The sequence below is a fragment of the Marmota monax genome, unplaced genomic scaffold, assembly GCF_021218885.2.
Source record: "Marmota monax isolate L192 unplaced genomic scaffold, Marmota_monax_Labrador192_F-V1.1 WCK01_AAM20220418_F8-fsc00048, whole genome shotgun sequence".
Classification (NCBI taxonomy): Eukaryota; Metazoa; Chordata; class Mammalia; order Rodentia; family Sciuridae; genus Marmota; species Marmota monax.
In genome coordinates this window covers 12,706,621-12,732,632 of record NW_026694895.1, presented here as the reverse complement: position 1 = coordinate 12,732,632, position 26,012 = coordinate 12,706,621, and positions in this window count along the sequence as shown.

The window sequence follows — 26,012 nt, the reverse complement described above, 5'->3', positions numbered from 1 at the left end:
TTCATGACTCAGGAGGGGTCTGAAGGTGAGCAACTGTCACCAGGACACTAGGACTGATCCTGTACCACCTCGTGGAGTAGTTACATGTTTAGACCCTTGACGTGCCACCGTGTTAGACCAGGAACAAGAGACAGAACAGGTGTCTTCCCCAACAGACAGGTTTGGAAAGGTGTCAAGTAGTATATATTTGTCTTTCAGATCAGAGAACTAAAAGACTATGTCACTAGTGAAAATCAGTCCCGAGCCTATAGAGAAGCATGAAATGACAGGAGTTTGTGAAGCAGCATAATGTGTCTCTGCTGGCAGTTATTTTTACTTCCTCTCAGTTTTCTAGTGCATATTGTGTTTGCCTCTTTCTTTTATTTCTTTCATTTTTCAAACAAAACCAGACCAGTAGCATATCATATTAAAGTTTATCTGATAATATTTAGGAGGTTCACATTCTGTCAGAATTCTTTTTTCCATGGGTGTACAAGAAACTTGAGCTATTAAGGCAGAGTTCTTTCTTTCTTATTTTATTTTTATTTTTTAGTAGTAGTAGATTATATAGTGCAGATGGTTTTTCTGGGGCAACATGCTTCCTCAGCTGCAAGTCTACTGGGTCAAAGGCTCTTTGGTGAAGAGTTAGCTGCACTTAGATTTTGGCCTTTAAGTTCCAGATTGAACATCTCTCCTCTGGCTGAATTTTATTACCATGCAATAAAATAAAATCCAAGGTACTTAAACTCCTTTTAATGAGGACTACCAAAATATTTTTATGCTCTGACTCTCTCTTTGTCCTCTCCATATTTTAATGAGTTTTAGGGGGGGGGAGAGAGAGAGAGAGAGAGAGAGAGAGAGAGAGAGAGAGAGAGAGAGAGAGAGAGAGAATTTCAACCATGTCTACTATATAGCATTGATATAATGATCGGAGCATAAAAATTCAGATAAACAATTATTTTGTTTGTCTGCATATGAAACAAAAATCAAGGTTTATTTTTTTCCTGTTCTTTTCTTTCTGATGCATTTATCAGATTAACTAGGTGTTTGCCTCAGAATCAAGGCAGTTATAGCTGGTTTCAAAAAGAAAACAAAATAATTTACACTCTGTTTCTTAGTTACCCTTTCCTTTTCTTCTAGCTTGACCATTTGTTTATTTTGACCTTGCATTTGGACACCAAGATTCCCCTAAAGAAGAGCAAGCAAACAAAAAACCCCAATTGACAATTCTGGAATTTTTTTGAAGGTTATTTTCTTAAACTTAGTAATTGATGTTTTTAAGTATAAGACTAAATTTATAGTTAGAACACAAGGTTTGGCTCCTTTCTTTGCTGAGACAGTAACTGAAGTATTTAATATATGTACACAGAGCTGTATATGTTCATTTAAACAGGACTATAAGCAGCAAATTTTGTTTTTGTTTTTTTGAAATATCACATTTACTATTTGACTACATGGTTATTCTGCTGTTGGCTTCCTCTCCAGTATAAAAATAAAATAGACAACTAGAGCAATACCATGGCTAACTCAGGGTAAAATTACTTTAACTGAATTATTGAATTGAAATGAAAAAAAAAAAATTAATGACTCACTCTTGACTTTTTCAATGAGAAGCAATATGGTCTTCACTTCAGGCATTCTGCATGCAGTTATTTCAAAGTTGCACTAATTTTGTATCAGATAAAGAAAATTACACATATCTTCCCAAACCAACACAGCAGAGCACACTGGCTATGTCTCTTGCTAGCATATGGTATTCATCATTAGCAGTAGCGGCAGCAGCCACCTCTTTTAGTTGACTGGTGGAAAACAGAGCTCCAACTTCAGTCTCTGTCTGTTCGCCATAGCTTTTTCCAGCTAAATTGGTACCACGATCTGTATGGTTTCATCACTCCATTGGCAGTTTAATATAAACATCTGTTTCCAGTCTTTTATATCCTATCTGAGATTTATTCAGTCCCTCTGAGTTATCTGTCCTTTTCTCCTTCCCTATTTCTTTCCCTTGACTTGGAAATGCTGTTATATTTTCCAATACTTCCTTGATCTTTGGCTCAGATGTGGGCATCATTAAATCTATTTAATTATTTTTCTTTCCTTCTGGAGTCTGAACGGTTTGTTTATACTCTCTCCTATCCTTGTACTTTATCCTTATGCATTATATGTGTAATTAAGCTCATTACCCTTGAAGTTAAACTTGCCTTGGAAATAAAGGAAGACAATTCTAGGTTCCAATGATGAAGGTGATTGTTTCATTGGGATTGACATCATGATCACCCTGAGGAATTTTACTCACATTCAATGATTTTTCTACTCTCCACCCATATTTTACATTTGCCACTATAAAATGTAAGCATTTGAAGGTGCTAGTGCTCCGGATTCCTATTATTCGTTTTCTCTTCCATTAAATTTGTAATGTTGGATAGCAAGGGTCTTTTTGCAAGGCAATAATCTTTGGGAGAAGCAGACACCCTGAATCAAAGACAGTAGAGTCTTTTAATCCAGCGATTGGTTAAATGTCAGGAAATGTCCAGCCCAGAGGTCATTATTATTAAGTCAAATAGAAAGCTTTTATTTTCCTATCTTCTTTTTATTCTGGGAGCTGGTCATACAGATTGATGCTGTATATGTCACTAACCGCTGGGAAATGGTGGAATTCTGTAAACAATTGGCAAGCAGAACTTTGTTCTTATTGTCCCATTAAGCTTAATATGAGGTGTTAAATTTAATGAAATGTGGTGAGTGAAGTGCTATTTTCTTATTGGTTACTGTAACAGTCATTAACAAGTAGGACACGACTAGCACTGAAAATAGAATACTGTATCCATGACAACACAGAGTTCAGCTTTTCCATTTTCAGCAAATGGGACAGCAATTACTTAATATTTTCTTGATTTATTAATTTCCTTATAAGTGGGAGTAACAAAGAGACTCTTGAACATGGCATTTACTAATCTAAATTTAAATTTTTAGCTACACCATATATGAAATCAGTTGATCATTCATGCATTCCTGTAAACATTTCCTGAGGTTCTACTACTTGGTAGACCATAACCTCACAGAGATGAGTGAGATCCAGTTCCTGCCTACAAGTTGGTCATGGTCTGAGCATCACATCCCAGAACAACTCAGTCAGCCGCATTGGGATGAGGCCTACTGCTCTGCATCCTAACGTGCCCAGTAAGTGATTCTGGGGTTCCCTAAAATTCAAGAACAACCAGTTAAACGGAGAAATTAAACATTTTCCAACTAATACCTTATTTTATATTTAAATGAAAGACAAAAATAAGAGGATACTTTAAGAGAGTTGTCATCAGGTAAAACTTCAGAAAATTCATAAATAGTTATTCTTTTAGATTTATGGCCAAGAAATATAAACCATGGACAAGCCAACTATACATAATTTATTAAAAACTTAATGGAAATGAAAATTTCCTTGTGAAAACCTTACACATTTCATGGTTATTGCTACATCTCCTTGGTTAACCAACTGCTTCATGAATATTATAAATGACCACCCTTAAAATACAATTGTACGTTACAAGATTCTTGCAGAAATAATCACTAATTTATTTCAAAATTCTGCATCTACCACAACAATAGACAGATGAACTTTCAATAAATGTCCAGCCTATTCATGGATTTAAATCATCAAAGAATTACCTCACTTTTCCATGTGTTTTTCTTTTACAAATTGAAGGTGGAAATAGTGGTTGGAGAATAGGATGGTTTCTCAGTTCTCTCGCAATTTCAATATTTTATTATCCTGTTTTAAAAAGTTTACAAATTCTAAATTCTCCAGTTTTTTCTCTCTTTCTCTCATACACACATGTATTTTACTACATGTATTATGTATTCTCTCTATTGCTTATTAAACCTTGATTCTTTGTGCAATTATATCTCAGTTTCTCACTACAGCCGTGGATCTCTGCCCACTAGTAACTTTATGCATGTTTTTCCAAACCACTAGTCTATACCCAGGACTGTATTTTCTTGAACATACCATAAGGTACTTTACCTTGGTACTTGGGAGGCAATCTGTCCTGTGACATGTTCCAATGACAATAACCACCAACCCCTTTGTGCTGTTATAGTTATCATTCCCATCTCCCATCAGTTAAACTTGACAGTATTACTTGAGAAGAACACTATTCTCTCTGATTTTGAATTGTAACTGGTGGCATGCTTTATAAATTCCCCCAAATTATGTTTCACACAAGGGCATCCAATATGTTAAGTAGAATCATTTGTAACAATGTGACAGTAATTTAAAAAGTGAATTGCTTTGCAGGTAGGTGGATAGACTAGCTTATTTGTGAGGATAATGTGAAGCTATTTGTGGTTCAGGTGTGATCCCTGTGGGACCAGTTACCATATTATCTGTTACAGATGAAAATTGTAGCTCTACCCTAATTCACCATTTCAACATGAAGATGGTGTTACGGATAGTGTGTTGGAGGCAGAGTAAAGAACATTCTTCATGCAATCAGACCTGGGTTCATATTCCTTCACTGCTATTCACTTTCTGTGTGATCCTAAACAAATTAAATGTCCCCTCTGAATCTATTTTCCTAAACACATGATTGTAAAAACAACCTTCATGTTTTAGGATTGCTCTGAAGGTTAAGTGATGTGGTGAATATTTGGAATACATATCACAGAGCCCAACATATGCCATTTAAATATACATGTGTAGCTGCAATTCAAACCACTACCAAGAAAAGAAAAAAAATCAAACAAAACAAAAACAAGAAAATCTCTCTCTCCATGGGAATTTTATCCCCAAGCTAAAATATGAATTCATTCCCCCATCAAACTCCAGCTCTTATATTTCTTTTATTTTATCATTGAGTGAATGACATTTCTACACAGATGCTGTCCCACATCATAAATTCCTCTCTCTTTCACTCTTATGTTCAACTGAGCACTAATATCAGATAGTTTTTACCATTTGTATCATTAATTAGGACTTAAAATATCTTGCTTCACAGTTAATTCATTAATTAGGACTTAAAATATCTTGCTTAGATCATATTACACTAAGTCAGCCTCCTGGTACATGGTCTAAGATGTTGACTTTTATTCCTTACACTATTACCAGGGAGAAACTTTAAAATAAAAATTTTGATCATGATACTCTCCTGTTTGAAATCATTCAATGGTATCTTATAACATTTTTGCATAAAATTAAAACTTGTTTGCATGATACACAAAGCTCTTTGTAGTTTCCAGAATAATATCCTACCCCAGATACCTTGACCGCACATTTTTCTTCAGTCATCCTGAATAAATTACTTTTCATCTTGATTTAGATTCTTCTAAAATAAAGCCTGAGGCAAGGACTTGGTAGCAGGGAGGATATTTGGGTGCTTATATAATGGAGAATTAGGGTGTGATTTAGATAGGCCTTATTATTGCAGTCCCTATAATAGACAATACAGCTTCATTCCTTGAGACCTCTGAGCAGCCTATAATACTACAAAAATTGTTGGAAGGACAGAAGACTGAGTCATTTATGCACAATCTCCTGTGCTTCACTGATTGTAGGATAAATTTTAGTGTGATGTTTTAACACTTCTGTGTTGTATTTGTGCAGGAACTAGCTGGGCTTCTAGAACTTCAGAAAAATCCATGTAGGGCTTGGCACAGTGGTACATGCCTATAACCCCAGCAACTCAGGAGGCTGAGGCAGGTGGATTGCAAGTTTGAAGCTAGCCTCATCAACTTAGTGAGAATTTTTCCCAAAACAACAAAAGAAAAAAGTATGAAAGATGTAGTTCATTGGAAAAGCATTCCTGGACTTGACCCCCAATAACCCTCCCCCCGCCAAAAAAAAAAAAAAAAAAAGCCATGAAGTGGGAAATGCTTCAGTGGGTCGCTAGCTCTGAATTCTGTGTGGAAATCACACGGGAACATGACATTGAACATCAAAGAGATGGCTCCACTGTGCTTATGCTTCTGAGCCTTGGCATGAATTATTCCCACGTGCCTAAAATGTCTTCCTTTCTTCTTTAGACCCAAGGTCATATTATTAACACATAGTGATCCTTCTGCCATGGATTTTTCTGATCATGAGCTTTATCTGGAAGTCTTTTTCCTTGTGCCATCACCTGTTAAAATAAATGGCTCTTATCACCTTATTTCTGTCCCTAGAGAAAAAGTGCCTTGAGGGTAGGAAATGCTTGACTATGCTTAGATTTTTAGCACAAGAATATACTACAGTATTCTAGAACTTGAATCAGTGTTTGTTGAATGAATGGGGACATAAATAAATAGAAGAAAGCTCTCAGATTATTTTAAAGTGTTATTTTTTTATTATGTCATCTCTTCTTTCAAAAATTATCACTAATTCTACCCTTCTGATACATAATAATTAAATCTTTTAACTTGGCTTTCCAGAATATCTTGAATGTAGATAATGGTATTCTAACCAACTAGTATTCTTAGGGTGTTCTATCCTGATTGCCCATTACCCCCAGTTATTAATTTTTCACTGCTACTATACCACTCATTGTCCCTTATATAGCCTTTTAGAGCTCCATCTTCATATCTTTGGGTCACAGTATTCTGGATTTTTAAAATATGTATCCGACTCTTACACAAATTTTAAGACATAATTTAAAAACTCTTTTCGTAAAAAGAAAAAAGTACACCTCTGACTGAGCCTGAATGGTCATTCTTTCTCATTTGAATTTTTGCATTTATTTATTTTTGTTCAAGGATTACTAATGACAGTATCATGAGTTTGTCATGTGCATGAACTCTATCTCTTCAAATAGACTTTATGTTCTTGAGGTCAGGTTCCTGTCTCACACATATTCTGGGATGAGACTTCATGTCTGCAAGTGAATTCTTAGACATATTGCAAAATCAATGCTGTTTCTTTATAAAAAAGACATTTTCTTACATATTAGTCTTTCCAATCATACTTGGGATTCCAGATAGAGTAGAACTGCATATTATTATGTACAATACCAGTGACTTGACCAACAAGTGGTGAAGGAGATGGAGATAGGCTTATAATTTTACAAATGGGAGAGAATTACTTTGAAGTGTTCAAAAAGAGAGATCATAAAGAAGGACTGCTTAATAAAAAAATCAGGGCAAAGTAGAGGGAACTGTGACCATGCACAGAGCAGGCCCAGCGGCCTGCTGAGGGGCAGAGCCGCCCCACACCCCCCGCGCCTGCCAGGTAGGGGAACTGTGACCACCAACAGAAAAGGCCCAGTGGCCCGCGGCGGGACAGAGCTTCCAATCACTCCTGCAAGGTAGGCGGGCCTGCGACCCTCCGGCAGAAGAGGAGCAGCGGCTTGCTGAGAGGCAGAGCCGCCCCCTCCCCCTGGACCTGCAAGGTAGAGGGAACTGTGACCACGCACAGAGCAGGCCCAGCGGCCTGCTGAGGGGCAGAGCCGCCCCCCACCCCCCGCGCCTGCCAGGTAGGTGGAATGGTGACCACCGACAGAAAAGGCTCAGTGGCCCGCGGCGGGACAGAGCTTCCAATCACTCCTGCAAGGTAGGCGGGCCTGCGACCCACCAGCAGAAGAGGAACAGCGGCCTGCTGAGAGGCAGAGCCGCCCCCTCCCCCCCGCGCCTGCAAGGTAGACGGAACTGTGACCACCATCAGAACAGGCCAGACCTGCAACCGAGAGACAGAACAGGCCCAGTGGCCTGAGGAAGGGTAGAGCCGCCCCCCCCGCGCCTGCAAGATACGCGGACCTGCGACCCACTGGCAGTACAGCCCCAGAGGCCTGCAGAGGGGCAGTGCCACTGCCTGCGCCTGCAAAGTAGACAGAACTGCGACCACCAACAGAACAAGCCTAGCGGCCCGCAGAGGGACAGAGCCGCCGCCCGCGCCTGCAAGGTCGGCGGACCTGCTACCGACCGGCAGAGCAGGCCCAGCGGCCAGCCGGCATGGTAGGCACATTGCCCCAATTGGAGGAGGGGCAGAGCCGCCGCCCGCGCCTGCGAGGGAGACTTTGCAACTATACAAGACCAATATAAATATATAGGAGGAAAATTCAATAGCACAACAGTTTCACCAAGTAGAAAGGAATGCGAACAGTATGAAGAGACAAGGAAAGAAAGGACCACAAGCAATGCAGGTCAACTCAACGTTAGAAAAGGTAATAGCTGCAGCAGATGGAATGTCAGATAAAGAATTCAGGATATACATGCTTCAGATGATCTGGAGTCTCAAGGAAGACATCAGACAGCAAAATCAGACAATGAAAGATCACTTCAACAATGAATTACATAAACAAATCCAAGAAGCAAAAGATCAACTATACAGGGAAATAGAGGTTATAAAAAACAAACAAACAGAAATCCTAGAAATGCAGGAAGCAATAAGCCAACTTAAAAACTCAATTGAGAATACTACCAGCAGAGTAGAACACTTAGAAGATAGAACATCAGACAATGAAGATAAAGTATTTCAACTTGAAAAGAACATAGACAGCTCAGCAAGACTGTTAAGAAACCATGAGCAGAACATCCAAGAAATATGGGATAACATCAAGAGACCAAACTTAAGAGTCATTGGGATACAGGAAGGGACAGAGTTTCAAACCAAAGGAATGAGCAATCTATTCAATGAAATAATACGAGAAAACTTCCCAGACTTGAAGAATGAGACAGAACCCCAAATCCTAGAAGCCTACAGGACACCGAATGTGCAAAATCAAAAGAGACCCACACCTAGACACATTATAATGAAGATGCCCAACATACAGAATAAGGAGAGAATTTTAAAAGCTACAAGAGAAAGGAAGCAGATCACATTTAGGGGTAAGCCAATCAGGATAACAGCTGATCTTTCAACACAGACTCTGAAAGCTAGAAGATCCTGGAATAACATATTTCAAACACTGAAAGAAAATGGGTTCCAACCAAGAATTGTGTTTCCAGCGAAATTAAGCTTCAGGATGGAAGATGAAATTAAAACCTTCCACGATAAACAAAAGTTAAAAGAATTTGCAGCTAGAAAACCATCTCTTCAAAACATCCTTGGCAAAACATTACAGGAAGAGGAAATGGAAAATAACAATGAAAACCAACAGTGGGAGGTAGGACACTGAAGGGGGGAAAATAATCAAAGAGGAAAACAAACCATGTTTAGTAACATAAATAAACAAATATGGCTGGAAGAACAACCCATATCTCAATAATAACCCTTAATGTTAATGGCTTAAACTCACCAATCAAGAGACACAGGCTAGTAGAATGGATCACAAAACAAGACCCAACAATATGCTGCCTACAGGAGACGCATTTGATAGGAAAAGACATACATAGGCTGAAGGTGAAAGGTTGGGAAAAATCATATCACTCATATGGACTTCGGAAACAAGCAGGAGTATCCATACTCATATCAAATAAAATAGATTTCAAGCCAAAGTTAATCAAAAGGGATAAAGAGGGACACTACATACTGCTCAAGGGAACCATACACCAACAAGACATAACAATCATAAATATATATGCCCCAAACAATGGTGCAGCTATGTTCATCAAACAAACTCATCTCAAGTTCAAGAGTCTAATAGACCACCATACAATAATCATGGGAGACTTCAACACACCTCTGTCACCACTGGACAGATCTTCCAAACAAAAGTTGAATAAGGAAACTACAGAACTCAATAACACAATTAATAACCTAGACTTAATTGACATATATAGAATATACCACCCAACATCAAGCAGTTACACTTTTTTCTCAGCAGCACATGGATCCTTCTCAAAAATAGATCATATATTATGTCACAGGGCAACTCTTAGACAATATAAAGGAGTAGAGATAATACCATGCATCCTATCTGATCATAATGGAATGGAACTGAAAATCAACGATAAAAGAAGGAAGGAAAAAGAATACATCACTTGGAGAATGAACAATAGGTTACTGAATGATCAATGGGTTATAGAAGACATCAAGGAAGAAATTAAAAAATTCTTAGAGATTAATGAAAACACAGACACAACATATCGGAATCTATGGGACACATTGAAAGCAGTTCTAAGAGGAAAATTCATTGCTTGGAGTTCATTCCTTAAAAAAAGAAAAAACCAACAAATAAATGATCTCATACTTCATCTCAAAATCCTAGAAAAAGAAGAGCAAAACAACAGCAAAAGAAGTAGAAGGCAAGAAATAATTAAAATCAGAGCTGAAATTAATGAAATCGAAACAAAAGAAACAATTGAAAAAATTGACAAAACTAAAAGTTGGTTCTTTGAAAAAATAAACAAAATCGACAGACCCTTAGCCATGCTAGCGAAGAGAAGAAGAGAGAGAACTCAAATTACTAACATACGGGATGAAAGAGGCAATATCACAACAGACACTTCAGAAATACACAAGATAATCAAAAATTATTTTGAATCCTTATACTCCAATAAATTAGAAGATAGTGAAGGCATAGATAAATTTCTTAAGTCATATGATCTGCTCAGATTGAGTCAGGAGGATATAGACAACCTAAACAGACCAATATCAATTGAGGAAATAGAAGAAACCATCAAAAGACTACCAACTAAGAAAAGCCCAGGACCGGATGGGTATACAGCAGAGTTTTACAAAACCTTTAAAGAGGAACTAATACCAATACTTTTCAAGCTACTTCGGGAAATAGAAAAAGAGGGAAAACTTCCAAATTCATTCTACGAGGCCAACATCACCCTGATACCTAAACCAGACAAAGACACTTCAAAGAAAGAAAACTACAGACCAATATCTCTAATGAACCTAGATGCAAAAATCCTCAATAAAATTCTGGCCACTCAGATACAAAAACATATCAAAAAAATTGTGCACCATGATCAAGTAGGATTCATCCCTGGGATGCAAGGCTGGTTCAATATACGGAAATCAAAAAATGTTATTCACCACATCAATAGACTTAAAAATAAGAACCATATGATCATCTCGATAGATGCGGAAAAAGCATTCGACAAAGTACAGCATCCCTTTATGTTCAAAACTCTAGAAAAACTAGGGATAACAGGAACATACCTCAATATTGTAAAAGCAATCTATGCTAAGCCTCAGGCTAGCATCATTCTAAATGGAGAAAAATTGAAGGCATTCCCTCTAAAATCTGGAACAAGACAGGGATGCCCTCTCTCACCACTTCTGTTCAACATAGTTCTCGAAACATTGGCCAGAGCAATTAGACAGACGTAAGAAATTAAAGGCATCAAAATAGGAAAAGAAGAACTTAAATTATCACTATTTGCAGATGACATGATTCTATACCTAGCAGACCCAAAAGGGTCTACAAAGAAACTATTAGAGCTAATAAATGAATTCAGCAAAGTGGCAGGATATAAAATCAACACGCATAAATCAAAGGCATTCCTGTATATCAGCGACAAATCCTCTGAAATGGAAATGAGGACAACCACTCCATTCACAATATCTTCAAAAAAAATAAAATACTTGGGAATCAACCTAACAAAAGAGGTGAAAGACTTATACAATGAAAACTACAGAACCCTAAAGAGAGAAATAGAAGAAGATCTTAGAAGATGGAAAAATATACCCTGTTCATGGATAGGCAGAACTAACATCATCAAAATGGCGATATTACCAAAAGTTCTCTATAGGTTTAATGCAATGCCAATCAAAATCCCAACGGCATTTCTTGTAGAAATAGAGAAAGCAATCATGAAATTCATATGGAAAAATAAAAGACCCAGAATAGCAAAAACAATGCTAAGCAGGAAGTGTGAATCAGGCGGTATAGCGATACCAGACTTCAAACTATACTACAGAGCAATAGTAACAAAAACAGCATGGTACTGGTACCAAAACAGGCGGGTGGACCAATGGTACAGAATAGAGGACACAGAAACCAATCCACAAAACTACAACTACCTTATATTTGATAAAGGGGCTAAAAGCATGCAATGGAGGAAGGATAGCATCTTCAACAAATGGTGCTGGGAAAACTGGAAATCCATATGCAACAAAATGAAACTGAATCCCTTTCTCTCGCCATGCACAAAAGTTAATTCAAAATGGATCAAGTAGCTTGATATCAAATCAGAGACACGCCGTCTGATAGAAGAAAAAGTTGGCTACGATCTACATACTGTGGGGTCGGGCTCCAAATTCCTCAATAGGACACCCATAGCACAAAAGTTAATAACTAGAATCAACAAATGGGACTTACTCAAACTAAAAAGTTTTTTCTCAGCAAAAGATACAATAAGAGAGGTAAATAGAGAGCCTACATCCTGGGAACAAATCTTTACTCCTCACACTTCAGATAGAGCCCTAATATCCAGAGTATACAAAGAACTCAAAAAATTAGACAATAAGAGAACAAACAACCCAATCAACAAATGGGCCAAGGACCTGAACAGACACTTCTCAGAGGAGGACATACAATCAATCAACAAGTATATGAAAAAATGCTCACCATCTCTAGCAGTCAGAGAAATGCAAATCAAAACCACCCTAAGATACCATCTCACTCCAGTTAGAGTGGCAGCCATTATGAAGTCAAACAACAACAAGTGCTGGCGAGGATGTGGGGAAAAGGGTACACTTGTACATTGCTGGTGGGACTGCAAATTGGTGCAGCCAATTTGGAAAGCAGTATGGAGATTTCTTGGAAAGCTGGGAATGGAGCCACCATTTGACCCAGCTATTCCCCTTCTCGGTCTATTCCCTAAAGACCTAAAAAGAGCATGCTACAGGGACAAGGCTACATCGATGTTCATAGCAGCACAATTCACAATAGCTAGACTGTGGAACCAACCTAGATGCCCTTCAATGGATGAATGGATAAAAAAAAATGTGGCATTTATACACAATGGAGTATTACTCTGCATTAAAAAATGACAAAATCATAGAATTTACAGGGAAATGGATGGCATTAGAGCAGATTATGCTAAGTGAAGCTAGCCAATCCCTAAAAAACAAATGCCAAATGTCTTCTTTGATATAAGGAGAGTAACTAAGAACAGAGTAGGGTCGATGAGCATGAGAAGAAGATTAACATTAAACAGGGATGAGAGGTGGGAGGGAAAGGGAGAGAGAAGGGAAAATGCATGGAAATGGAAGGAGACCCTCAGAGTTATACAAAAGTACATACAAGAGGAAGTGAGGGGAAGGGGAAAAATAATATAAGGGGGACAAACGAATGTCAGTAGAGGGGGCAGAGAGAGAAGAGGGGAGGGGAGGGGAGGGGAGGGGGGATAGTAGAGGATAGGAAAGGCAGCAGAATACAACAGACACTAGTGTGGCAATATGTAAATCAATGGATGTGTAACTGATGTGATTCTGCAATCTGTATATGGGGTAAAAATGGGAGCTCATAACCCACTTGAATCAAATTGTGAAATATGATATATCAAGAACTATGTAATGTTTTGAACAGCCAACAATAAAAAATTAAAAAAATAAAAAAATAAAAAAATCAAGTATATCTCCTACAATAATAAAACTTTGCTGGATATAAAAAGAACTGGAGAATACAAATTAATTTTTGAAAAACAAATACTGATATTCCCATTCTAAAATTTATTTATTTGATTTTATAATGTTTTGATGAAGGTAAAAGAGATATATTTAAATGATCATAAAATATATCCAATATTTCATAAATTATTAACTTTTAAGAAATATGGCTTTTAAAATTTGGAAGAATTAGAAATAACTGCTAAAAGGTTTATTTAATTTTTATATTTTGTAGAGGAGAAGTGAAAAACTGGGGGTTAGAAATGAGTGCAGATTTTCACTATAATATCTCTTTTTAAAACTGCTACTATATATTATTTAATAAAATCACTGAAATATTGAAATACTTCCTTCTTTATTTTTGTTCTTTCAAGAAATGTAGCATCAATATGGAGCATGATGATATTGGCAATTTAACATTTTGCCTGTGTGAGTATCATTTAATATTGGACCAATTACACAATATGGAAATTATACGTGCTCAAATAGACATTGGTTAAATCAATCAATAAAGGTGAACTAAGAGACTACATTGAAAAACAGGAAAATAATTAATATTTAATGACCTTTGTTAAATCATATTTACAAACTTTAATTACAACAGAATTTAGACTTTTCAGGACAATATGACTTTCTGATTAATTCTGTGAATTTACTTGAAAAAATATAATAAAGTTAAGCAGGGGATTTTCTTATTGTATGTTAGAAATAGAAAAGAAATGGATTTTTTTAAAAAAGCCTCTCCCTCCCCCTCACTTGGCTACCTACCCCCTAATTCTTCCAACTTTAATACAATGTTGCTGACTATGTTATGTTGTTACTAGGTTGTGTCAAATCAAGAGAATAATTGGACATTAAGATTCATCTCTGAATACATTAATTAGATGATTTCTTTATTTCTGTCTTAAGTTACTAATGATTTCCTCTCCATAACTAGGGAAACTCTGTAAGAACTCATTATCCTTTTGGGAGTCTATAGCTACTTTAAGATGATTTTTGGTGGTTGTGGTTGTTCTGGTAACAGTAGACTCAGTATTGAGTTCCAAAAATTAAAATTTCAAAAAGAAAGGGTACTATTTATATTTAAAATGTGTGCCCTTCAGGGGGTTATTTCTTTTCAGATGAAATATGTTCCACAACAATGGTACCTATGGAGAGACATGAGGACCTCATGAATACTAATATGCTCATCAGGATGATTGTTGCTAACTCATATTCTCTCTACAAATATCTTTTCTACACGTAGAAGACCTGGCCATAATTCTCTTGGACTCAGAGGTCCTGTGCCTTACTGTGCTGGGTACTCACTGTGAACATTCTCAGTTTTACTTAACTCTGTGTTCCAAGTGTCCTGCCCATTGCAGATTATAGGAGGCACTTACTTTCCATTATTAGCTAATTAATAAACTCCCTTAACCTTTCTGAGTTGGAAGGCATTAATCCAGAAATCATCTGAAGACCTCTCTTGTTGTAACATTCTATGAAATTGAAGCAGGCATCTTTTTGCAGATAGTGAAGTCTTTTAAGATGTTATTCATCATAATGTCTTAAATTGCTATAATTTGATGTCATTTCTTATAAGTAAAAGTTCACTTCAAAATGGTAAAAAAATTAATCAGATGATTTAAGTCCTTTATTACATCAATACATAGAGTTATAACCCATTGCATCTTATTACAGGACACAGGTATGAAAGTGACAAGCTGAAGGTCCAACATGGAGTCAGAACTACTAAACTGGGAGAGGCAGTTCAAAGTCAAACTCAACCTCATTTACTAGTAACATCAGGTTGTGTGGACCAGTCCTTATAGCACTATTTTTTCCTAACTACTTTTGGCTCTTGTGCTTTGATTCCATCTTGTAGACATGGTTATTATTACAAAATCTTCAGTGTAAACGGAGGTTTTGTAGATGAGATCATTAATTCCACTAGGAGTTACCATATTGCAGCACACCCTGTGTTCCAGGCTGTCTGGGTAGAGGCAGATCTTGACTTCAGTGATACATAATCCATTAAGAAAAACCCAAGAATATGGATGATGATGAGTCAGAACCACCAAGAGTTATAAAAGAAGCCTTCCTCTACAGACAAGTGTGGAATCATGTAGGAGTGAAGCTCTAGGGCTCAACAAAAGAAGGAAGGAGGTTGTGGATGCTCTTCAAAGGTCTTTTGGTTTCAAGTAATATACACTGAGATTTATCTACCATAAGTTTGAGTTTCCCATGTATGAACTTTTCTTCCCCATGTAATGGATTTTTGCCAAAAAGCTAAAAACCTAATGATTCTTTAAAAAAATTGTAACAATTGGTTATTTCACTGCTTCCACTGACTTACTGCTGCCCCAGTTTGTGCTCCTGAAAACTGCACAAGATACTCTCAATATTTATATAACCATTAGAGGAAGAGGCAGAATTATGGATTATATTTTCAGTACCTTCCATGAAGCAGGGTCACTCTTTGGCATGAATTGATAAGCAGGGTCACTCTTTGGCAAGAAGATGAAGTTATTTTTTGTCTTTTTTTTTTCCTGATAGTAAGTTAAGATCTTCTACATGTTATAATGATTTGTTAGCAAACAAACAGGAAGAATTCTTATGTTGCAGTTCACCCCTTTTTCACCATTTCCCTTTCCATGGTTTTGGTTATTCACAATGAACAACAGAAAGCATGAAATAATAACTATAAACAAACAATTCATAAGTTTTAAATGACTTTTTTGTTATTTTTATTAGTTATTAGTAGTTATTTTAGTAGTTTTTGTTAACCTCTTACTGTGCCTGGTTCGTGAATTAAGATTTAGTGTAAGATTATGTTAAAGGAAAAGCAATATTTATACATTTATGGGATATCCTCAGTTTCAGACATCTGCAGAAAAAGGACTTTAAAAAAATCCTCTGGAGATAAGGAGGGACTATGGTGATTTGACTCTAATCTTCCTCCACAATGTTGTTTTACCTGTTTAATGAAAATAACATGCTAATGTAACTCAAAATAAGTTAAATTCAGCTACTGAATGCATACTTTTGACAAAGTTAGGGACCATATGTTATATATAGGCATTTTGTAGAGAGGGCCCTTGAAATAGAGATAGGAACCCAAACAAGCTCAGTTCCTGCTCTAAGAATGGGGTTTAAGCCTGTGAGGGAAGAATTACTTTAATCAAATAATCACACAATAAACATACATTGACATATTTAGATAATAATTATAATAGCCCTGGAGTCATGGATGACAGTCCAATAGCTTTCAATGTGTGTGATGTTTTACATATTTACAATTTTGAAGAACTCCATGTACAATGAACTTGGCTTTGCCAATAGTGAGTGTGAGGAAGCCAGAGAAGACAGCGGTGTCAGCCTGGAGAAAGGTAATGACAATGACAATGAGATAAGACAGATGACCCAATTACTACTTCAAAAGAGGACTTAAATGAATTTAAGAATCAATATTTATCAATTTTCTATAATGTTTCAAATATTCCCTTAAGTGTTATGGGTACAAAATGAATACGTTAAAAACATTTTTTATTCTAGTATGGCATTTCTGAGTATGGTCAACTAGGCTTTCATGTAAGGGAGAGTAAGGCAAAATGTCAATGTCAGGTGATTCCTATTCATGTCATCACTGACCTGGTGTGCAGTATCTGACTTTTTATTCTTAGGAATTCTTTCAAGAATCAACAGAAATAATGGATTTGAAAATATTTTTAATACAAATAGGTCATTATAGTTTGGGTGTGAGGTGTCCCCCAAAAGCTCATACGTGTGAGACAATGCAAGAAAGTTTGGAGGAGAAATGATTGGGTTATAAACTTAACCTAACTAGTTAATTGATCCCTGATGGGATTAAATGATCGAAAACTGGAGGCAGGTGGGGTGTGGTTGGAGGAAGTGGTTCACTGGGGGCGTGGCTATGGAGTATATATTTTGTATCTGGAGCGTGGTCTCTCTCTTTGCTTTCTGATGGTCATGTGAGCTGTTATCTCTATGCCATACTCTACTGCCATGATGTTCTTCTGCCTCTCTCAACGTGCCTAGGAATGGAGCCTAGACTGAGACCTCTGAAACCGTGAGCCCCCAAACAACCCTTTCCTTCTCTATAATTGTTCTGGTTCGGTCTTTTAGTCACAGCAGCAAAAAAGCTGACTAAAACATAGGTGGTGTTAATTTTCTCCTTGATAGCCTCTGATAATACTTAGGATAGGCAAATATTGAATAGATTTTTGTTTCTTAATTGGAAAGGACTTGAGTGTGCTGACCAGTAACAGTCTGATGTCCATTGGTATTTAAGTTGACAGACAAGCTTTTGGAATACCAAATATCTCATAGTATTTTCACCACTATCATACCTGTACTACCTCTGTCCCCTCTTCTCACAATTGGAATCAAACTGAAATTAATATCTAAGATGAATCAACCACATCACCTATATTAAACACACATTAAACACAAATGGAGCTAGGTGTGGTGGTGTACACCTGTAATCCCAGAGGCTCAGGAGGCTAAGGCAGAGGATCACAAATTCAAAGCCAGCCTCAGCAACTTTGTGAGGTCCTAAAGCAACTTGGCAAGACCTTGTCTCTAAATAAAATGTAAAAAAGAGGGCTAGGGATGTGGTTCACTGGTTAAGCACCAGTGGGTTCAATCTCTGGTACCAAAAAAAAAATAGGGTTGATTTCATTTTATGTATTTGAATTCAGGGTTTTTTAAAGCCATCACATTAAAAAAAATGTTTGTGTGTGTGTATATATATATGTAATTTCAAACATAAAAGTAGAGGGAATAATAACGATAATGATTTCCCTTTTCCTATCACCACCTTCAACAATGATTTTTAACAGTCTGATGTCATCTATTTCCTACTTTTGACTTTTTGTTTTGCTTGAATATTTTAAAACAATTTCAGATTAAAAAAATACCTTTCCGCTTGTTAATGCTTCCATATGTATCTTATCTGATAAAGCTTTTCTTTTTATATAACCACTTCCACCTTGCCATTATCACACCTAACAAAATTAACAAAACTTTTCTTAAAACCCATTATGTCTTGGCATCCCATATTTAGGACACCTATAAAATCTAAATTGAGCAACAAAGTTATCATAAGTGTTATATTTGTTGCTCAATTTAGTTTTATAGGTGTCCTATATATGGGACACTGGAATGTATTAATATCACCTAATACTCAGTTTATAGTCAGACTCTTGCACTTGTTTCCAAGGTGACTTTTTTTTTGTTGCTGTTTAACTCAAATCGGGATTCAAATAAGATTCACAGATTGCAGTCAGTTGCTGTGTTTTAGGTCTTTCTCATTCTGTAAACACTTCCTCCATCCCTCCTTTTCTTACCACTTTTAAACTTTTCTCCCTACCACCCTTCTTCCCTTCTTCCTTCCTTTCTTTTCATGATTGATTTGTTGGGAATAGCAGCTATTCATCCTGAGATTGCCCATTCCTTGAGCAAATGTTAATTCCTCTACCTCTTGAGTTTCCTGGAAATGGGTGATTAGGTCTCAGTTCCATTAATGACTTAGCTAAAGCTTTTACCGAAGTGAAGCTTTCAACAAGGACTTCAAATGCAGGTGCTTATAGTTTATTTGGTTTTGCAAGATGGGAGTGAGAAGATAAGACAGGAAAAGAGAAGGTCCATGTAGGTTGGGGTACCCAGGTGTCTGCTATAGACAACAGGGCTCTGTTGAGAAACATCCCAAATTTTCCCACTGCCTCCCATTTTCCTTTGGATGCTTGCATGCAGTGAGACAGATCCATTTCCCAGGCTGCAGCTGAGATCAGAGGTCAGCCAAGGGGTGAGAAGTGAGCACCAGAGACATCTGCTGTGATTAGTTTCAGGTGTGTTTTGTTTAGTTTTTCCCCTGGCTAGAACATTTCATAGGTGATTCTATGTACGCCTTTTGTATGAGGCATATAGCAAATGATTGTTTCATTGTATAGGATTCTAAGCCTGAATAGTGATGGGTTGGCCTTTTAAAATTCCCTAACAGCTTTTCAAGTACTGAATTTACATTCACTGATGTTATAACAAAATATAATATCTTTCAGGGTTGCAAAGTGGTGACTTTCTAATCCCACCATTCTTTCTGTATTTATTGGTTGGAATTCTTCTAAAAGAAGACAATTTTATTCATTAATTATTTAGTTATTTTACATGTAGTTTATGTGGGAAAGACCTGACAAATTGTTGATATATTTTCCCTATACTCTTCTTAAAAATCAGTTTTCTGAGTAAACAGTTGGTATGGTGATGACCTCCAATGCAATCCATAGGATCCTACTTCTTCCCTTGAACAGGAGGCCATCCTTCCTGCTGTTAACAAGTGGTGGTCTGGGGATTATTAGTTGTTTCACCTTACTAGCAAATGATCAAGTCCTCAGGCCTACTAAAGGGGAGTGTGGGTATAATAGGGGGTGAACTGATAATTCAGCAGCAGGAAGGAGATAAGGAAGGCGAAAGGGAGTTTCTCATAGTAACACAAGATGAATACGAGAGGTAAGGAAGGTCACCATCTTGGATGGGCAAAACCTGAGTTGCTTGCATAAACTAAGAAGTTCGAAACCCCAGGTTGGTGATACTAAGGAGCATTTGGGGGTTCTTAATTCTCATAATAGAAACCTGGACCCTAAGCAGTCCTATTTTCATAATTGTTTTTTTTTCTTTTTAGTTATACATGACAGTTAGTTATACATGATAGGAGAGTCTACTTTGACATATTTAGTCAGATTAACTCCACAGCCTTTCCTATTTCCTATATCCCCTCCCTTCCCTTCATTCCTCTTAGACTAATCCAATGAACACCTATTCTGCCCCCTGTTGTGTGTTAGCATCCACACATCAGAGAGAACATTTGATCTTTGTTTTTTTTTTTTTTTTTTTTTTTTGCAATTGGCTTATTAAACTTAGCGTAATATTCTCCTGATCCAACCATTTACCAGCAAATGTCATAAAGTTATTCTTTGAGTAATATTCCATTGTGTATATACACCACAGTTTCTTTATCCGTTCATCTGATGTAGGGCACCTAGGTTGGTTCCATAGCTTAGCTGTTGTGAATTGTGCTGCTATAAACATTGGTATGGCTGCATCTCTTTAGTATGTTGATTTTTAGATCTTTTGGGTATATGCTGAGGAGTGGGATAACTGGGTCAAAAGGTGGTTCCATTTTAAGTTTTCTGAGGATCACAAAATGTTTTATAAATAAATGGAAAAGGCTATGAGCATTGGTGGCAAATTAAATTGTAAGCCAAGTTATCCCACAGCTAGTAGGTAGGGTGACCAATTCATGATGGTTTGCCTGGGATTTTCTCAGTTTAGTCCTGAAAGTTTCATATTCTGAGAACCCCTTGAAGTCCCAGGTAAATCTAGTATTTGGACACACTAGCCCTAGAAATATTTTTACTTAAACCTTAGACACAATCTTCAGTTTTACTAGTGAGAAATATAAATGTGATTGCCTTCATTTGGTGGCCCTTCCAATCATTCCCTCATTTTATTTCCCTTTGTGACCATGTTTATAAGTGACTCTGAAGGAAATGTTGTATTCCCTATTCTAAGAACAGAGAAAGTGAGGTCCCCAGGCTACATAGAGGTCAAAACATTTCTGTTAACTTCACTAGCCCGATATGAAATTAATACAAAACAAGGATCAGAAATAATGATTTCTGCATAGCTGTTTTTGTATTTTTGTCAGTTACATCTTGCATGGGACAAAGTAAACTAAAAAATTGTTTTCTTTTAGTCTTGGATTGCATTGACTGCCTGTGAGAATACGCTACTAGTTCTTATCCTACTTTGCATTTCTGTGGAGTCCAAGATCCTGCAACAATTTTTGAACTATATTTTCATAAATATTTTACTCTGTAATACTTTCATGTAATTCAGTAGCACTAAAGTCAATTATCCTGATATATAAGAGTTTTTCTTTACCCCCTGAATACCTATTTGTGGGATCAAAGTTCCCTTCTGTGATCTCATAATACATCTTATATAGTAACCATTTTCGAGTGTGTTTTGGTCATACTCTGATATGGTACAACCAGATAGATTGGGTGAGTCAGCTTTCCATCATTGTGACAAAATTCCCGAGATAAGCAATGTTAAAGTAGAAAAGGTTTATTTTGACAGATCAGAGGTTTCAGCACATAGTAGAGGAAAATGCTGTTTTTTATGGCAGCCAGGAAGCAAAGAAATAAAGCAAGGTGCTGGGGTCCCAATGTCCCCTTCAAAGGCACATCCCCAATGACCTAAGTGCCCCCCATGGGGTCCACCTTCCAAAGTTTCCACAACCTCCCAAGGGTACTATGGCTTAGGAACAAGCCTTCAACACATGGACCTTAGGGGGACATCCAGTATCCAAATTGCACTGCAGGTGTGTGGTAGTATGCATCAGCTGTTCACCTCTTGTTCATTTTTTCTCCATCTTTCTGTGTAATTAAAATTATTTTCTCCCCTCAGGAAACCTATGGATATTCATGGCAGTGGGGCAAATTATGTGGAATTCAAAGCTAAATTTAAAAGCACTTTCTCCTTCACATCAAACATATTCACAGATAGCAGATGAAGAGAATGATTCAGCTGCTTCTCAGAATCTCTACCTTATCGGCAGAGACTTTCAACTCTGACTGGGACTAGGACAACTTTAGCAAAAGCCATCTGGGACTCATGTAGGAAATTGTCACTGCCCAATATATAGATGATAGAAAGATGAAGTGCAACCTAAAATGGAAGAGTAAAAGCCACAGGATTGAGTTTGGTTCATAAATTACAAACAAATTTGGGGATACTCATGAAAATGGAGCCTGTGTAGGACACTTTGAACATTGGTCAACCATTATGTCAGTTATCTGTCCAAGAGACCTCTTGCTACCTTAGCTTGAGTCTGTGTGTTCATATGTATTTCCTCTTGACGTTTTGAATGTAAATTAAATCTTTTTTTTTTTTTTTTTTTGATAGCATAGTTGCTTCTAATCTGAACAAGGAGGATTTTAGAATCTTAGCCCAGGGAGGCATGGAAAAACCAATACACCTTTCTGAACTTAGGTTTCCTCATTTTCACATGAATGATGGTGAGGGCCTCTTGGTCTGCATGGTAGATTCTTTAGGAGTATAAAATGGGATAATCTAGAAAAAAGTACTATAAAATAATAAACATCAGATAAATACTAGTCATTATTATAGAGCTAATATTTTCTCTTTCTTTCCCTGTCTCTCTCTTTTTCCTAGTACTGGGGATTGAGCGCAGGAATGCTCTATCATTGAGCTACATCCCCAACCTGTTTTATTTTTCTTTTAAGACTGGATCTGGCTAAATTGCCAAGGCTGGTTCAAATTTGTGATTCTCCTGCATCAGCTCCAGAGTTGCTGTGATTACAGTTGTGTGCCACTACCAGACACAACTTGGTCTAATGTTTTCTAGGCTCAAGAGGTAGTTTTTATTTGTTGATGTCTTCCTCATAAAAAAAAAACATGAAAAATTTTAAAAAAATGCTAAATAGTGCATTATATAGTAATTGATACATATTAGAAATCCACAATTTTTTTTTCTGAATTTATGGTATCAGACATTTCTCTGTATGTTTCTTTCTAAGAAGAAAATGGTGGAGATTCTTATCTGCTCCTTAGACTTAGGTAGGGGTTTTCAAATGCTCTATGGATATTCACTTCTTTTCTATGGACTTGTTTTAGGAGAGGAAATAAACCTTATTTATTTCTAATAATATAAATATTACTGCATAAAATATAACCTAGTTACTGTCTTTACTGTTTTAAACATTTTCAAAGGGAAACATTTTCCTCCTGGATTATACTAGATTTCTAAATGAATTGATTCTCACCCTGAAGTCACTGAAATAACATTTTAATGCCATTTTCAAAATATAAATTTCTATGTGGTTTTGAAAGGTAAAATAAATAAAATTTTTGAAGCTGTGAATAAATGAATGACTAGGACAATCATTTGAGAGCAAAGTATGTGATTATAGGCCAATGTCTAAAGGACCGAGAGATTCTGAACACTGAAACTACAGACATACTCCATTTGCTCTTTCCTAATTTAAATAACATAATGGCTATCAAGACATCAAGCATATATTTTTTTGTCAGGTTTATGATATGCAGATGATAATTATCAGATTACTTTGGCATGGCCATTTAGGGCCTTCTGATATTTTGCTTTAAATTTGCTCAAAGTAGCCTTAGTCATATTTGCTTTCTTTAAATTTGCAGGATCTGAGGGAAACAGGCCACGCTCTTGTGACAAAGAGAACCCAGGAAAGGGGCAGTGTTTTTTCCCTCACAGGTGATGGAGTTTGTATAAAGAATGCAGCAAATAATGGCAGGCTTGTCCTCTGAACAGATGGTGATGGTCTTGTTGCTAGGATAAGGCCTCAAGAATTTAGTTTTTAATTCCACATTATTTGCCTCAGTGCCATGAATATCTCTAGGTTTCCTGAGGCAAAAAAAAAAAAAAGGGGGGGGGGCGCTTGCCCAAGAGATGAGAGGACAGAGCAGAGATGGGAATGGGAGCCAGGTCAGCAGAGGCTTTGCCTGCTCAGCTGTCTGCAATCACCTGGGTTTAAAAAGCAGGCAGGAAGGAAGATTGGTTTGGCAGGACAACTGGGCCTTTGATGCCTTCGATACCACAGAGAAAAATACCCATTTCTTCCCATTAGAAGTCTGTTGACTTTCCTAATTAAGATAAACATGTTTCGGAAGGAGTTAGTTCTTACAGCATGACACTTATTAAAAACAACTATATATACACAAAAGAAAGTTTGCCAAGACTTTGGGCCGATTATGATTGTACGAAACATTTTATCGAAATATTTTTAAGTAGCTGCCTTACTTAAAAGTGAGTGACTTTCATTCCCTCCAGTCAATTAAATATCTAATTTCAACTCTAGGAGATAATAACTGATGTATTTTTTTTAAAATAAATGAGTGAACAGTTAGAAAACTGTTAAACACATAGCCCCAGAGCATGAAAATATATTCATCTAACAGCTTTATTCTTTTATTTTTAATTTACTTCAGAGAATTTCCACTTGTGTAATTTTCAATAACAATCTCTTATTTTGACTTTTCCTTTATTGACTAGCAGAGCAATGTATGTGACTATAGGCCAATAGTCTAAAGAACTTGAAGATCCTGAACACTCAGTGGTAGGTGGGGGTATGGCTGTGTGTCAGAACAGAACCTGGTAGAATTGTCAGACCACCTGCCTGAATTAGGAACATCCATCACACCCTTATGCTGCATCCCTCTCTGTGCCCCCAAACATACTCTCTGCAACTGACATTAATCACTTTTCTCAGAATTATCTGAATGCAATTTTAATAATTTGATCATGGTTATCTGATGTTTATGAATAATATGATTGATGGCACTGTATGCAAGTATTAAGGTTATGATATGTCTCATTATAAAATGCTCATGTGTGTTTGCTGTGTCTGACACTTTGGTTCAGTCTATGATCAGGTACCTGCTAGTGCTGAGAATTCTATAACACTCAGAATTGTTAACAGTAATATAAAGTTGAGAGAAGTCACTGAAGTCTATATATATTCTTAGGCTAGGAGTATAAATAATATACTGTTACCATTTGTTGTTGTTGTTGTTGTTGGTACTGTGTTTTGAAATTGTCAATCATACTCAGATTTTATGTTCATTGGCATGGAGGAAAATGATGTCACAGGTTTTCTCCCTTTTGTATCTTCTCCACCTTTGCGTTGATGACACTGCAATTCTTCCTCTGACAAACAACCCAGTATTTTAGGATCCCTTCCTGGAAAATGGCCCAATAGTTGTGTTTTTAAACTCTGCGCCCTCATCAAAATTACCTGTTTGATATTATACTCCCTCCAGGCCTTTAAGTAAACTATTTGTATGGTCTGATTGATTTAATTCAAGATAAGGTGTTAATGACTTATTAATGACTTCTTAGATAATATGTTTGCTTTCTGGTAAAGATTTTTAATGATGTGAAAAAATAATGACTAGTGATTAGAATTCTAAATGCTTACAGAAGAAATGGTGACAAGAACATGGGGGCTGGAACAGATCATTTTGGCAGAGATGGTCTCTAACATTTCTCAATTCACACCATGTAGATGGCTGCCTTTTGTACTAAATATCTGACCAGACCTGTTTTAGAGTTTTTTTTTTTTACCATATTCAACTGCGTATGTCTGGAGATGTGACAGACACCATAATCTGGCTTTTTATTTCTACTGACTAGGAGATGCTATAAAAGATATCCTCCACAAAAGTAGACTTCATTTAAATAACCAGTTGTTTTGGAAGTGCCCAATTATTACACTATCCATTTTTTTCAGATTTACTTATAAAAAATTATTTTCAAACTTATTTGTATGGAGATGCAATCTTATCTTTACCTTAAAATAATTTAATTCAAACTTTGTATTCAAACATCGGATCTTCACAGAATTCACACTCTTAAAAACATTGCATTCATCAAAGAAAGTTATTAATGAGTTTCACTTTATGGATCAAGTTACAAATGTATTTGGTACATTCCTCTAATTTTTGTTATTGT